The 13,000-nt window shown below is 53.0% G+C and overlaps 2 pseudogenes; both read left to right on the forward strand.

Moving 5' to 3' along the window:
• Positions 1-2,400: 2,400 nt before the first annotated feature.
• Positions 2,401-2,519, forward strand: LOC143932131 (5S ribosomal RNA; annotated as a pseudogene).
• Positions 2,520-2,615: 96 nt separating this feature from the next.
• Positions 2,616-2,734, forward strand: LOC143931812 (5S ribosomal RNA; annotated as a pseudogene).
• The last annotated feature ends 10,266 nt before the right edge of the window (positions 2,735-13,000 follow it).

Consider the following 13,000-nt stretch of genomic DNA (forward strand, 5'->3'; position numbering starts at 1 on the left):
GCGTTTGTCAAAGAGGGTTGAGGATGCCCAAGAGATTGCCTATGGCCATATCACCATGAAAGCGTCCAATCTCATCTGATCTACCTGGATGGAAGACCACCTGGGAATACAAGGTTTTGTAGGTTTCCTTTTTTTTGGGGGGGGGGGGCGCTGACTTGTTTTTTCCCTTGTTTCCCAAGGTGAATCTTGGTGTTTGTCAAGGGGGTTAAGGGTGTCCAAAAAAATTGGCTACGGCCGGGGCTGAGCCTGGTTAATACCTGGATGGCAGACCGCCTGGCAATACCAGGCCCCTGGGCTTCTTTTTTTTTGCATTTACTTGTTTTTTTCCCTGGTTTCCCAAGGTGACTATCTTGGCGTTTGTCAAGATGGTTGAGGGCGTCCAAAGAAATTTCCTATGGACACATCACCCTGAAAGGGACCAATCTCATCTAATCTCGGAGGCTAAGCAGGGTCAGGCCTGGTTGGTACCTGGATGGGAGACTGCCTGGGAATACCAGGTGGCATATGCTTCTTTTTTTATTTTTTTGGCGTTGACTTGTTATTTTCCCTTGTTTACCAAGGTGACCATCTTGGCGTTTTTCAAGAGAGTTCAGGGTGCCCAAAGCTATTGCCTAAGGCCACATCTCCCTTAAAGCAACCGATCTCGTCTGATCTCGGAGGCTTAGCAGGGTCGGGCCTGGTTAGAACCTGGGTGGGAGACGCCCAGGAATACCATGTGCCGTAGGTTTTTTTTTTTTTTTTGGCGTTGACTTGTTTTTTTCCTTTGTTTCCCAAGGTGACCATCTTGGCATTTGTCAAGAGGGTTGAGGGTGCCGAAAGAGATTTCTTACGGCCACATCACCCTGAAAGTGCTCAATCTTGTCTGATCTCGGAGGCTGTGCAGCGTCTTACCTGGTTAGTAACAAATGGGAGACCTCCTGGGAATACCCAGTGCCACGGGCTTCTTTTTTTTTTTTTTGGCGTTGACTTGGCGTTGAGGTGACCATCTTGGCGCAGAGGCTAAGCAGGGTCGAGCCTGGTTAGAACCTGGATGGGAGACCCCCAGGTATACCATGTGCCGTAGGTTTTTTTGTTTTGTTTTTGGCATCGACTTGTTTTTTTCCCTTGTTTCCCAAGGTGACCACCGTAGCGTTTGTCAAGAGGGCTGAGGCTGCCCAAAGAGATTGCCTATGGGCACATGACCCTGAAAGCGCCTGATTTCAAAGGCTAAGCAGGGTTGGGCCTGGTTAGTACCTGGCTGGGAAACTGCCTGGGAATACCCATTGCCACAGGCTTCTTTTTTTTTCTTTTTTTTGGCATTGACTTGTTATTTCCCTTGTTTCCCAAGGTGACCATCTTGGCATTTTGTCAAGAGGGTTGAGCATGCGCAAAGTGGTTGCCTAAGGCCACATCACCCTGAAAGCGACAAATCTCATCTTGTCTCGGAGGCTAAGCAGCATCGAGCCTGATTCATACCGAGATGGGAGACCGCCTGGGAATACCAGGTGCCGTAAATGTTTTTTTTTTTTGGTGTTGACTTGTTTTTTTCTCTTGTTTACCAAGGTGACAATCTTGGTGTTTGTCAAGAGAGTTGAGGGTGCCCAAAGCAATTGCCTATGGGCACATCACCCTGAAAGCACCCTATCTTGTCCGATCTCGGAGGTTATGCAGGGTCGGGCCTGGTTAGTACCTGGATGGGTTTTTTTCCCTTGTTTCTCAAGGTGACCATCTTGGCATTTGTCAAAAAGGGTTGAGGATACCCAAAGGGATTGCCTACAGCCATATCACCGTGAAAGCGCCCAATCTCATCTGATCTCAGAGGCTAAGCATGGTCGGGCCTAGTGACCATCTTTGCGTTTGTCAAGAGGGATGAGGGTGCCCATAGAGATTGCCCATGGGTAGGGTCGGGCCTGGTAAGTACCTGGATGGGAGACCGCCTAGGAATACAAGGTGCTGTAGGCTTCCTTTTTTTTTTCATTTGGGGCGTTGACTTGTTTTTTCCCTTGTTTCCCAAAGTGCATTTTGGCATTTGTCAAGGGGGTTGAAGGTGCCCAAAAAGATTGGCTACGGCCACATCACCTTGAAAGCGCCCCATCTTGTCTCACCTCGGAGGCTAAGCAGGGGCTGAGCCTGGTTATTACCTGGATGGCCAGGTGCCGTAGGCTTATTTTTTTTTTTTGCGTTTATTTGTTTTTTTCCCTTGTTTCCCAAGGTGACTATATTGGCGTTTGTCAAGATGGTTGAGGGTGTCCGAAGAAAATGCCTATGGCCACATCACCCTGAAAGTGACTAATCTCAGAATCTAAGCACGGTCAGGCCTGGTTAGTACCTGGATGAGAGACTGCCTGGGAATACCAGGTGCCATAGGCTTCTCTTTTTTTGGCTTTTTTTTCAAGAGGGTTCAGGGTGCCCAAAGCGATTGCTTACAGCCACATCTCCCTGAAAGCAACTGATCTCATCTGATCTCGGATGCTTAGCAGGGTTGGGCCTGGTTAGAACCTGGATGGGAGACCCCCTAGGAATACCAAGTAGTGTAGGTTTCTTTTTTTTTTGTTGTTGACTTCTTTTTTTTCCCTTGTTTACCAAGGTGACCATCTTGGGATTTTTCAAGAGGGTTGAGAGTCCACAAAGCGATTGCCTATGGCCACATCTCCCTGAAAGCAACCAATCTCATCTGATCTTGGAGGCTTAGCAGAGTTGGGCCTGGTTAAAACCTGGATGGGAGACCCCCTGGGAATACCAAGTGCTGTAGGTTTCTTTTTTTTTTGTTGTTGACTTGTTTTTTTTCCCTTGTTTCCCAAGGTGATCATCTTGGGTTTGTCAAGAGGGTTGAGGGTGCCGAAAGAGATTGCCTATGGCCACATCACCCTGAAAGCGCCTGATCTTGTCTGATCCCAGAGGTTGAGCAGCATCTGGCCTGGTTAGTAACAAATGGGAGACCTCCTGGGAATACCCAGTGCCACGGGCTTCTTTTTTTCTTTTATTTTTTTGGCGTTGACTTGTTTTCTCCCTTGTCTCCCAAGGTGATTATCTTGGCATTTGTCAAGACGGTTGAGGGCGCTGAAAGAGATTGCCTACGGCCATATCACAGTGAAAGCGCCCGATCTCGTCTGATCTCGGAGGCTAAGCAGGGTCGGGCCTTGTGACTATCTTTGCATTTGTCAAGAGGGATGAGGGTGCCCAAAGAGATTGCCTATGGGCAGGGTAGGGCCTGGTTAGTACCTGAATGGGAGACCGCCTGGGAATACAAGGTGATGTAGGCTTCTTTTTTCGAAGGCTAAGCAGGCTCAGGCCTGGTTAGTACCTGGATGGGAGACTGCCTGGGAATACCAGGTAGCATAGGCTTCTTTTATTTTTTTCGGCGTTGACTTATTTTTCCTTATTTTCCATGGTGACTATCTTGGCATTTGTGAAGGAGGTTTAGGGTGCCCAAAGAGATTGTCTATGGCCTCATCACCCTGAAAGCTCAAAATCTTGTCTTATCTTGGAGGCTAAGCAGAGTCGGGCCTGATTAGCATCTGATTAGACCGCCTGGGAATACCAGGAGCTGCAGTCTTCTTCTTTTTTTTTGCGTCGACTTGTTTTTTTCCCTTGTTTCCCAAGTTGACCATCTTGACGTTTGTCAAGAGGGTTGACGGTGTCCAAAGAGATTGCCTATGGCCACATCACCCTCAAAGCCCTAATCTCGTCTGTTCTCGGAGGCTAAACAGGGTCAGGCCTGGTCAGTAACTGGATGGGAGAGCGCCTGAGAATAGTATGTGCCATAGGCACCTGCACAGGGAGACACGGGGGGAGCACACAGGGGAAAACTGGAGGAAGAACGCACACACAGGGACACACACACACAGGGGGACACACACACAGGGGGACACACTCACACACACAGGGGGAACCACTCACCCACACACAGGGACACACTGACGCACACAGGGGGACACACACACAGGGGGTCACACTCACACACAGGGGGAGACACACACACACACACACACAGGGGGAGAGACACACAGGGGAAGAAACACACACTCACACACACACAGGGGGAGACACACACACACACAGGGGAAGAAACATACACACACAGGGGGAGACACACACACAGGGGGACACACACACTCACACCACACACAGGGGGACACGCACACTCACACAGGGGAGCACACACACTCACACGGGGGGACACACAATCACATGGGGGGGACATACACTCACACGGGAACACACACACAGGGGGACACACACACACACACAGGGGGGACACACCACACAGGGGGACACACTCACACAGGGGGACACTCTCTCACACACACACACAGGGGGAGACTCTCTCTCACACACACACACAGGGGGAGACACACACACACACACACACAAGAGGGAAGACACACACAAGGGGAGCACACACACACACACAGGGGGACACACTCTCTCAAACAGGGGGGGACACACACACGGGGACACACACTCACACCACACACACACACGCAGGGGGATACACTCTCACACACACACACACACAGGGGGACACGCACACTCACTCACCCAGGGGGCACACACACACAGGTGGACACACACTCACACCACATAGGGGGACACTCTCACACAGGGGGACACTCACACACACACACACATACAGGGACACTCACACACGGGGAGACACACACGGGGAGACACACACAGGGGGACATTCACACAGGGGGACACTCTCACACACAAACACAGGGGGACACACACAGGGGGACACACACACACAGGTTGACACACACACAGGTTGACACACACACAGGGGAAGACACACACACAGTGGGACACACACACAGGGGGACACACACACAGGGGGAGAGACACACACACAGGGGGAGAGACACACACACAGGGGGAGAGACACACACACACACACACACACACACACAGGGGGAAACACACACACAGGGGGACACACACACTCACACGGGGGGCACACGCAATCACATAGGGGACACACACACTCACACGGACACACACACAGGGGGACACGCACACTCCCACACACAGGGGGACACGCACACTCACTTACACAGGGGGACACACACACACAGGGGGACACACACATACAGGGGGGCACACACACACACAGATGGACACACACTCACCACACAGGGGGACACTCTCTCACACACACACATAAGGGGACACACACACGGGGAGATGCACACACACGGGGACACTCACACACACGGGGACACACACACAGGGACACACACATAGGGGGACATACACACACACACACACACACAGGGGGACACTCACACACACATGGGGACACTCACACAGGGGGACACACACATGGGGACACAAACACAGGGGGACACACTCACACGGGGGGCACAGGGGGACAAACACACAGGGGGACACTCACAAATGGGGGGCACTCACAGAGGGGGACACTGTGGGTTGGGGGTATCCGGGGCCCCATGCATTCTGTTCTGCCGTCTCCCATCACTTGTGGCAGGCCCAGGCTTCACTTACCGGATGCCGATAATAACGGCGCAGCTCCCCGCCGGCCCCTCCACTCTTCTGCTGTGCCCGTCTCACATGCCGCGATCATGCCAATTACAATACTGCTAACGGTGCGCTGCTCCCCCACAGGCCCCTCCTCCCCTCCCGTCCGTCCCAGGTGCTTGTACGGTAAGCGTTGTGACATCACCTTGGACGGGAGGGAAGGAGGGGCGGCGGGAGCAGCGTGCCGTTAGAAGTACCGTTAGCAGTATTGTAATCGGCATGATCGCGGCATGTGATACGGCACAGCCACTTCAAGTGGCCTCTCATGTGGCCGGGCACCTAATGACCTCGGGCGGCACCCGAGTGACCGACTGGTCAGTCCGCCCCTGTCGGTGACCAAAAACAGCTGGGTGTGCTGTTTTTTTTCACTGGGGCCCATTTTTGGCCTCCAAGGATAATATTTAGCCTAGAAGGTCCGGGCTTTTTTTGGTCACTGAGGACCATTTTTGGTATTCAATGTTTGGTTGTTTGTATTGCACAGTGACCTTTCTGTAACCTTTAGCCTCCCTCTGCTGTGATTTATTACAATGTACAGTATTTAAAAAAAATCGTATTCAGTTTGTTAGATCTTTTTTAGATCAGGTTAGATCAACTGTTGTTTGCGTTAGATCTCACACAGAAGAAGCAATATTAACAGTTATTTGCAGGGGGGGCTAACCCGTCATCAGCCCGCCTTATCAAATTTTCTGGCCAAAAGTCATTCAGGCTGATAAATATTTGTTAGATCCGGTAAGATCAAGTGGTTTTATTTCCTAGCTACCCAGCTTGTAACCGTCCACTGGTGGCTGCAGCCGGACCTGACCAATGCTGCGACGGTCTTGGAGGCAGCTATAGTGGGGTCTCTGGAGGCCTTAAGGGGGTTGGTTTTCAGGGGGCCAAAAACGCCTCACTGCCTCACCCCTTCTATGCGCACCACTTTAAGGGCGTGGAGGGCGGGAGAGGCACTGAGGGCGTCCCTGCCGAACTCCTGGTCTCCTCACACCCCCCTGTGGCTGAATCCTGGCCTTCCGCAGTTTAATACCATCCCGACCCTCAGGCCTGGGCCAAGTATAAAATACTTACGCTCGAGCATGTCGTTATCAACGGGGAGCTTGCTCCCTTTCATATCCTGCGTGACAAATTTAATGTGCCTACATGGGCCCACTTCCGTTATCTTCAAGTCGCGCATGCTTATCGCTGTCAATTTTTGGGACAACCGGTCGTACTGGAGTACTCTGAGCTTGAGTCCATCCTTCGGGTAAAAGACCTGGATAAACCCATGTCTCAGATTTACAGGTCCCTACTGGTTGCTGCCGCCCCGAGCTGTCCTCCCTCCGCAGGAAATGGGTGGTGGACATACCGGAGCTGGATGACGATGACTGGAGGGAGATTTGGGATTTTCCGTTCTCCCCTTTGGTTTCAGCCAGGGACAAATTAGTCCAATACAAAATTGTACACAGAGTCCACTACACGCCCCACAGACTGCACAAGATGTCGCCAACGCACTCCCCGGAGTGCTGGCGCTGCTCCTATCAGCCGGGAGACTTCATTCACATTTTCTGGGCTTGCCCAGCGATTGTATGTTTTTGGAAAGAGGTTCTCTTGGTGATAGTTAAGACCACTGAGGTTAATATTCCTTACGATCCTAAATATTGCCCGCTGGGGCTGGAGGAACAAATGTCGATCCTCAGGGCTAGGAAAACACTCATATCCCTGTTGCTCTACTATGCACGCAAGGCCATCACCATGACCTGGAAACAATCGTCTCCCCCCTCTATTCAATTCTGGAAAAACCTGGTGAACGCTAGCTTACCCCTCTATAGGGCCACCTACTTGAACAGGGGTTGCCCACAGAAATTTGAGAAGGTGTGGAACTGCTGGCTGGATGATAACACAACGGCAACGGATGTAGTAAATAACCCATAGTTCGTTATGGATGTAGTATGGTTATAGGCTGACCCACCTGCTATTATGACACCTTATCCGGTCATTTTAATACTTAGCACGAATTATCCTACAATATCCTCTCCCCACAGTGGGGTATAGATAGACAAGTTTATGTTTGTGTTCATTTGCCCTGTTGCGGTCGGTTGCCGCATCAGAGGCAGGATATATGTTTTGTAATGTGCTTTGTTGTGGCCTGTTGCCACATTTGGAAGTTTACCCCTGTGTGGGAACTGTTTGGCCCCTGCGTGGGTGATTTTGTATGACACCGAAAATTCAATAAAAAAGATTTTACAAATAATAAAAAGTATGAATATAATTGAGTTTATTGGATTTTTCTTATAACAAAAAGCAGAAAATATAATTTTCTGTCAATATTTTAGATTTTTCCGTTTATATCACAAAAAAAAAATAAAAAATTGCAGAGGCAATCAAATACCTTCAAAATAAAGCTCTATTTGTGGGAAAAAAGGATGACCTACGTGACCCACACTGACCTACCCGACACACGCTGACCTACCGGACATACATACACTGACCTACGTGACCCACACTGACCTACCCAACATACATACACTGACCTACCTGACCCACACTGACGTACATACACTGACCTACCTGACACACACACTCTGATTGACCTACCTGACCAGGAGGAGATAGACTTCATGTGTTCAGGTACTACAGCAGCAGCTCATCTGTGGTGCTGGTGTGCAAGGCAGCCAGAGGAGAAGAGGAGAGTCGCCCGCCCAAGTGGGTATTGATGTGGTGCAGCCACCGCATTGTCATTTCTACCTTCTTCCTGCTCCAGCACAGCAAGCTGGGAGAGGACTAAGATTGGAGGAGTGTAGGCTAAGGGACCCGCTGCGAATTCTGCTTAGGGTGGCGGCGTCATCCCTTTCTCTCCCTCCTGCGGGACAATCCAGACCAGAAGTCGTAGGCCAGGCCCCACGAGCACTAGCGCGGAGGAGGAGGAAGTGCAATCCTCCTATGCTTTGAATGTTGGGCAGTGTGGGCACAGTCGGCACAGTGGGCAGTGACGTTAATGGTTGCTAGCCGCCAGGCGGCTATATAAATCAGTGACCAAGAGTAAAGTCGGGTGGAAGCGGGGCAGAGCTGGAGCCGGAGCCAACCATGGCTCAGTCTGCCCCTGTTCCCTGCATTCTGGACCGAGACTCTGGGCTATTGGTCCCAGACTATGGCCACCCCCTGAAGACGCCTCTGTTCGTCCCCAAAGTAGGGACGTACATCAGAGTGCAATGGTCAGCAAGTGGTTAAAGCGACGCAGTGCCGAATCGAAAAAAGTGCTCTGGTCTTTGGCCAGCCAAATGGTCTGGTGCTGGAGTGATTAAATGCCCAAAATGGTCCTTGGTGACTAAAAAAGGCACACTCCTGACCTTTGAATGCCAAAAAGGTCCTCGGTGACCAGGGGCGGACTGACAACTAATGGGGCCCCCAGGCAATAGAAGCTCATAGGGCCCCCTTGGACGCCACACCAGCACAGGGAGACACGGGGGGAGCACACAGGGGGAAACTGGAGGAAGAACGCACACGCACACACAGGGACACACACACATAGGGGACACACACACACACAGGGGGACACACTCGCACACACACACACACACAGGGGGACACACACACACACAGGGGGAACCACTCACACACACACACACGGGGACACACTGACGCACAGAGGGGGACACGCACACAAGGGAAGACAAACACAAACACACACAGGGGGACACACTCGCACACATGGGGAAAGACACATACTCACACACACACACAGGGGGAGACACACACATACAGGGGAAGAAACATACACACACACACACACACACACACACACAGGGGGAGACACACACACTCAGGGGAAGAAACATACACACACACACAGGGGGAGACACACACACACAGGGGAAGAAACATACACACACACACAGGGGGAGACACACACACAGGGGAGACACACACACACACACCACACACAGGGGGACACGCACACTCACACGTTGGGCACACACTCTCACACGGGGGGGACACACAATCACATGGGGACACACACACACAGGGGGACACACACAGGGACACACACACAGGGACACACACACCACACAGGGGGACACACTCACACAGAGACACAAACACACTCACACAGGGGGACACTCTCTCATACACACACACACACACACACAGGGGGAGACACACACACACAAGCGGAGACACACACAAGGGGAGACACACACACAGGGGGACACTCTCTCAAACAGGGGGACACACACACGGAGACACTCACACACACCACACACAGGGGGACACACTCACACCACACACACACACACAGGGGGATACACTCTCACGCACACACAGGGGGATACACTCTCACGCACACACAGGGGGATACACTCACACACACACACACACACAGGGGGATACACGCACACACACACACACAGGGGGACACGCACACTCACTCACACAGGGGGACACACACACAGGGGGGCACACACACACACACAGGGACACACTCTCTCAAACAGGGGCACACACACACACACGGGGACACTCACACACACCACACACAGGGGGACACACTCACACCACACACACACACAGGGGGATACACTCTCACGCACACACTGGGGGATACACTCTCATGCACACACAGGGGGATACACTCACACACACACACACAGGGGTATACACACTCACACACACACGCACACACACACACAGGGGGACACGCACACTCACTCACACAGGGGGACACACACACAGGGGGGCACACACACACACACAGGTGGACACACACTCACACCACACAGGGGGACACTCTCACATACACACATACAGGGACACTCACACACGGGGAGACACACACAGGGGGACATTCACACAGGGGGACACTCACACAGGGGGACATTCACACAGGGGGACACTCACACACACACACACAAACACAGGGGGACACACACTCACATGGGGACACAAACACAGGGGGACACAAACACACACAGGGAGACACACACACAGGGGAAGACACACACAGGGGGACACACACTCACAGGGACACACACACACACACACAGGGACACACACACACACAGGGGGACACACACACAGGGGGAGAGACACACAGGGGGAGAGACACACAGGGGGAGAGACACACACACACAGGGGGATACACACTCACACACATGCGCACACACAGGGAGACACACACACTCACTCACACAGGGGGACACACACACAGGGGGACGTTCACACAGGGGGACACTCACACACACACAAACACAGGGACACACACACATGGGGACACAAACACAGGGGGGACACTCACACAAGGGGAAAACACTCACACAGGGGGACACACACACACACACAGGGACACACACACACACACACACAGGGGGACACACACACACCACACAGGGGGACACTCTCACACACATACATACAGGGACACTCACACGGGGAGACACACATAGGGGGACACTCACACAGGGGGACATTCACACAGGGGGACATTCACACAGGGGGACACTCACACACACACAAACACAGGGGGACACACACACACACACACGGGGACACAAACACAGGGGAAGACACACACACAGGGGAAGACACACACACAGGGGAAGACACACACAGGGGGACACACACACAGGGGGAGAGACACACAGGGGGAGAGACACATACACACAGGGGTTAGAAACACACACACACACACACACACACAGGGGGAGACACACACACACACAGGGGGAGACACACACACACACACAGGGGGAGACACACTCACACCACACACGGGGACACGCACACTCACACGGGGGTACACACACTCACACGGGGGGGGACACACAATCACATGGGGGGGAAACACAATTACACGGACACACACACACACACAACACAGGGGGACACACTCACACAGAGATACACACACACACAGGGGGACACTCTCTCACACACACACAGGGGGAGACACACACACACAGGGGGAGACACACACAAGGGGAGGCACACACACAGGGGGACACACTCTCTCAAACAGGGGGACACACACACACGGGGACACTCACACACACCACACACACACATGGGGATACACACTCACACACACAGGCGGACATGCACACTCATTCACACAGGGGGACACACACACAGGGGGGCACACACACACACACACAGGTGGACACACACTCACCACACAGGGGGACACTCTCACACACACACATACAGGGACAAACACACGGGGAGACACACACACACGGGACACTCACACACACGGGGATACACACACACGGGGAGACACACACTCACACAGGGGGACACTCTCTCACACACACACACACACAGGGGGAGACTCTCTCACACACACACACAGGGGGAGACACACACAAGGGGAGGCACACACACAGGGGGACACACTCTCTCAAACAGGGACACACACACACACGGGGACACTCACACACACCACACACACTCACACCACACACACACAGGGGGATACACACTCACACACACAGGTGGACACGCACACTCATTCACACAGGGGGACACACACACAGGGGGACACACACACAGGGGGGCACACACACACACACACACACAGGTGGACACACATTCACCACACAGGGGGACACTCTCACACACACACATACAGGGACAAACACACGGGGAGACACACACACACGGGGACACTCACACACACGGGGATACACACACACACTCACACAGGGGGACACTCTCTCACACACGCACACACACAGGGGGAGACTCTCTCACACACACACACAGGGGGAGACACACACAAGGGGAGGCACACACACACACAGGGGGACACACTCTCTCAAACAGGGGGACACACACACACACACGGGGACACTCACACACACCACACACATGGGGACACACACACTCACACCACACACACACAGGGGGATACACTCACACACACACACACAGGGGGACACACACACACACAGGGGGACACACACACACAGATGGACACACACTCACCACACAGGGGGACACTCTCACACACACACACATACAGGGACACACACACGGGGAGACGCACACACACGGGGACACTCACACACACGGGGGGACACACACACGGGGAGACACACACAGGGACGCACACATAGGGGGACATACACAGGGACAGACACACACACAGGGGGACACTCACACACACATGGGGACACTCACACACACAGGGGGACACTCACACAGGGGGACACACACATGGGGACACAAACACAGGGGGACACACTCACACGGGGGCACAGGGGGACAAACACACAGGGGGACACTCACAAACGGGGGGGCACTCACAGAGGGGGACACTGTAGGTTTGGGGGATCCGGGGCCACATGCATTCTGTACTGCCGCCTCCCATCACTTGTGGCAGGCCCAGGCTTCACTTACCGGATGCCGATAATAACGGCGCAGCTCCCTGCCGGCCCCTCCACTCTTCTGCTGTGCCCGTATCACATGCCGCGATCATGCCAATTGCAATACTGCTAACGGTGCGCTGCTC

Source organism: Lithobates pipiens, unplaced genomic scaffold (assembly GCF_037356315.1).
Source record: "Lithobates pipiens isolate NorthernLeopardFrog02 unplaced genomic scaffold, aLitPip1_a1.2 Scaffold_25, whole genome shotgun sequence".
Lineage (NCBI taxonomy): Eukaryota > Metazoa > Chordata > Amphibia > Anura > Ranidae > Lithobates > Lithobates pipiens.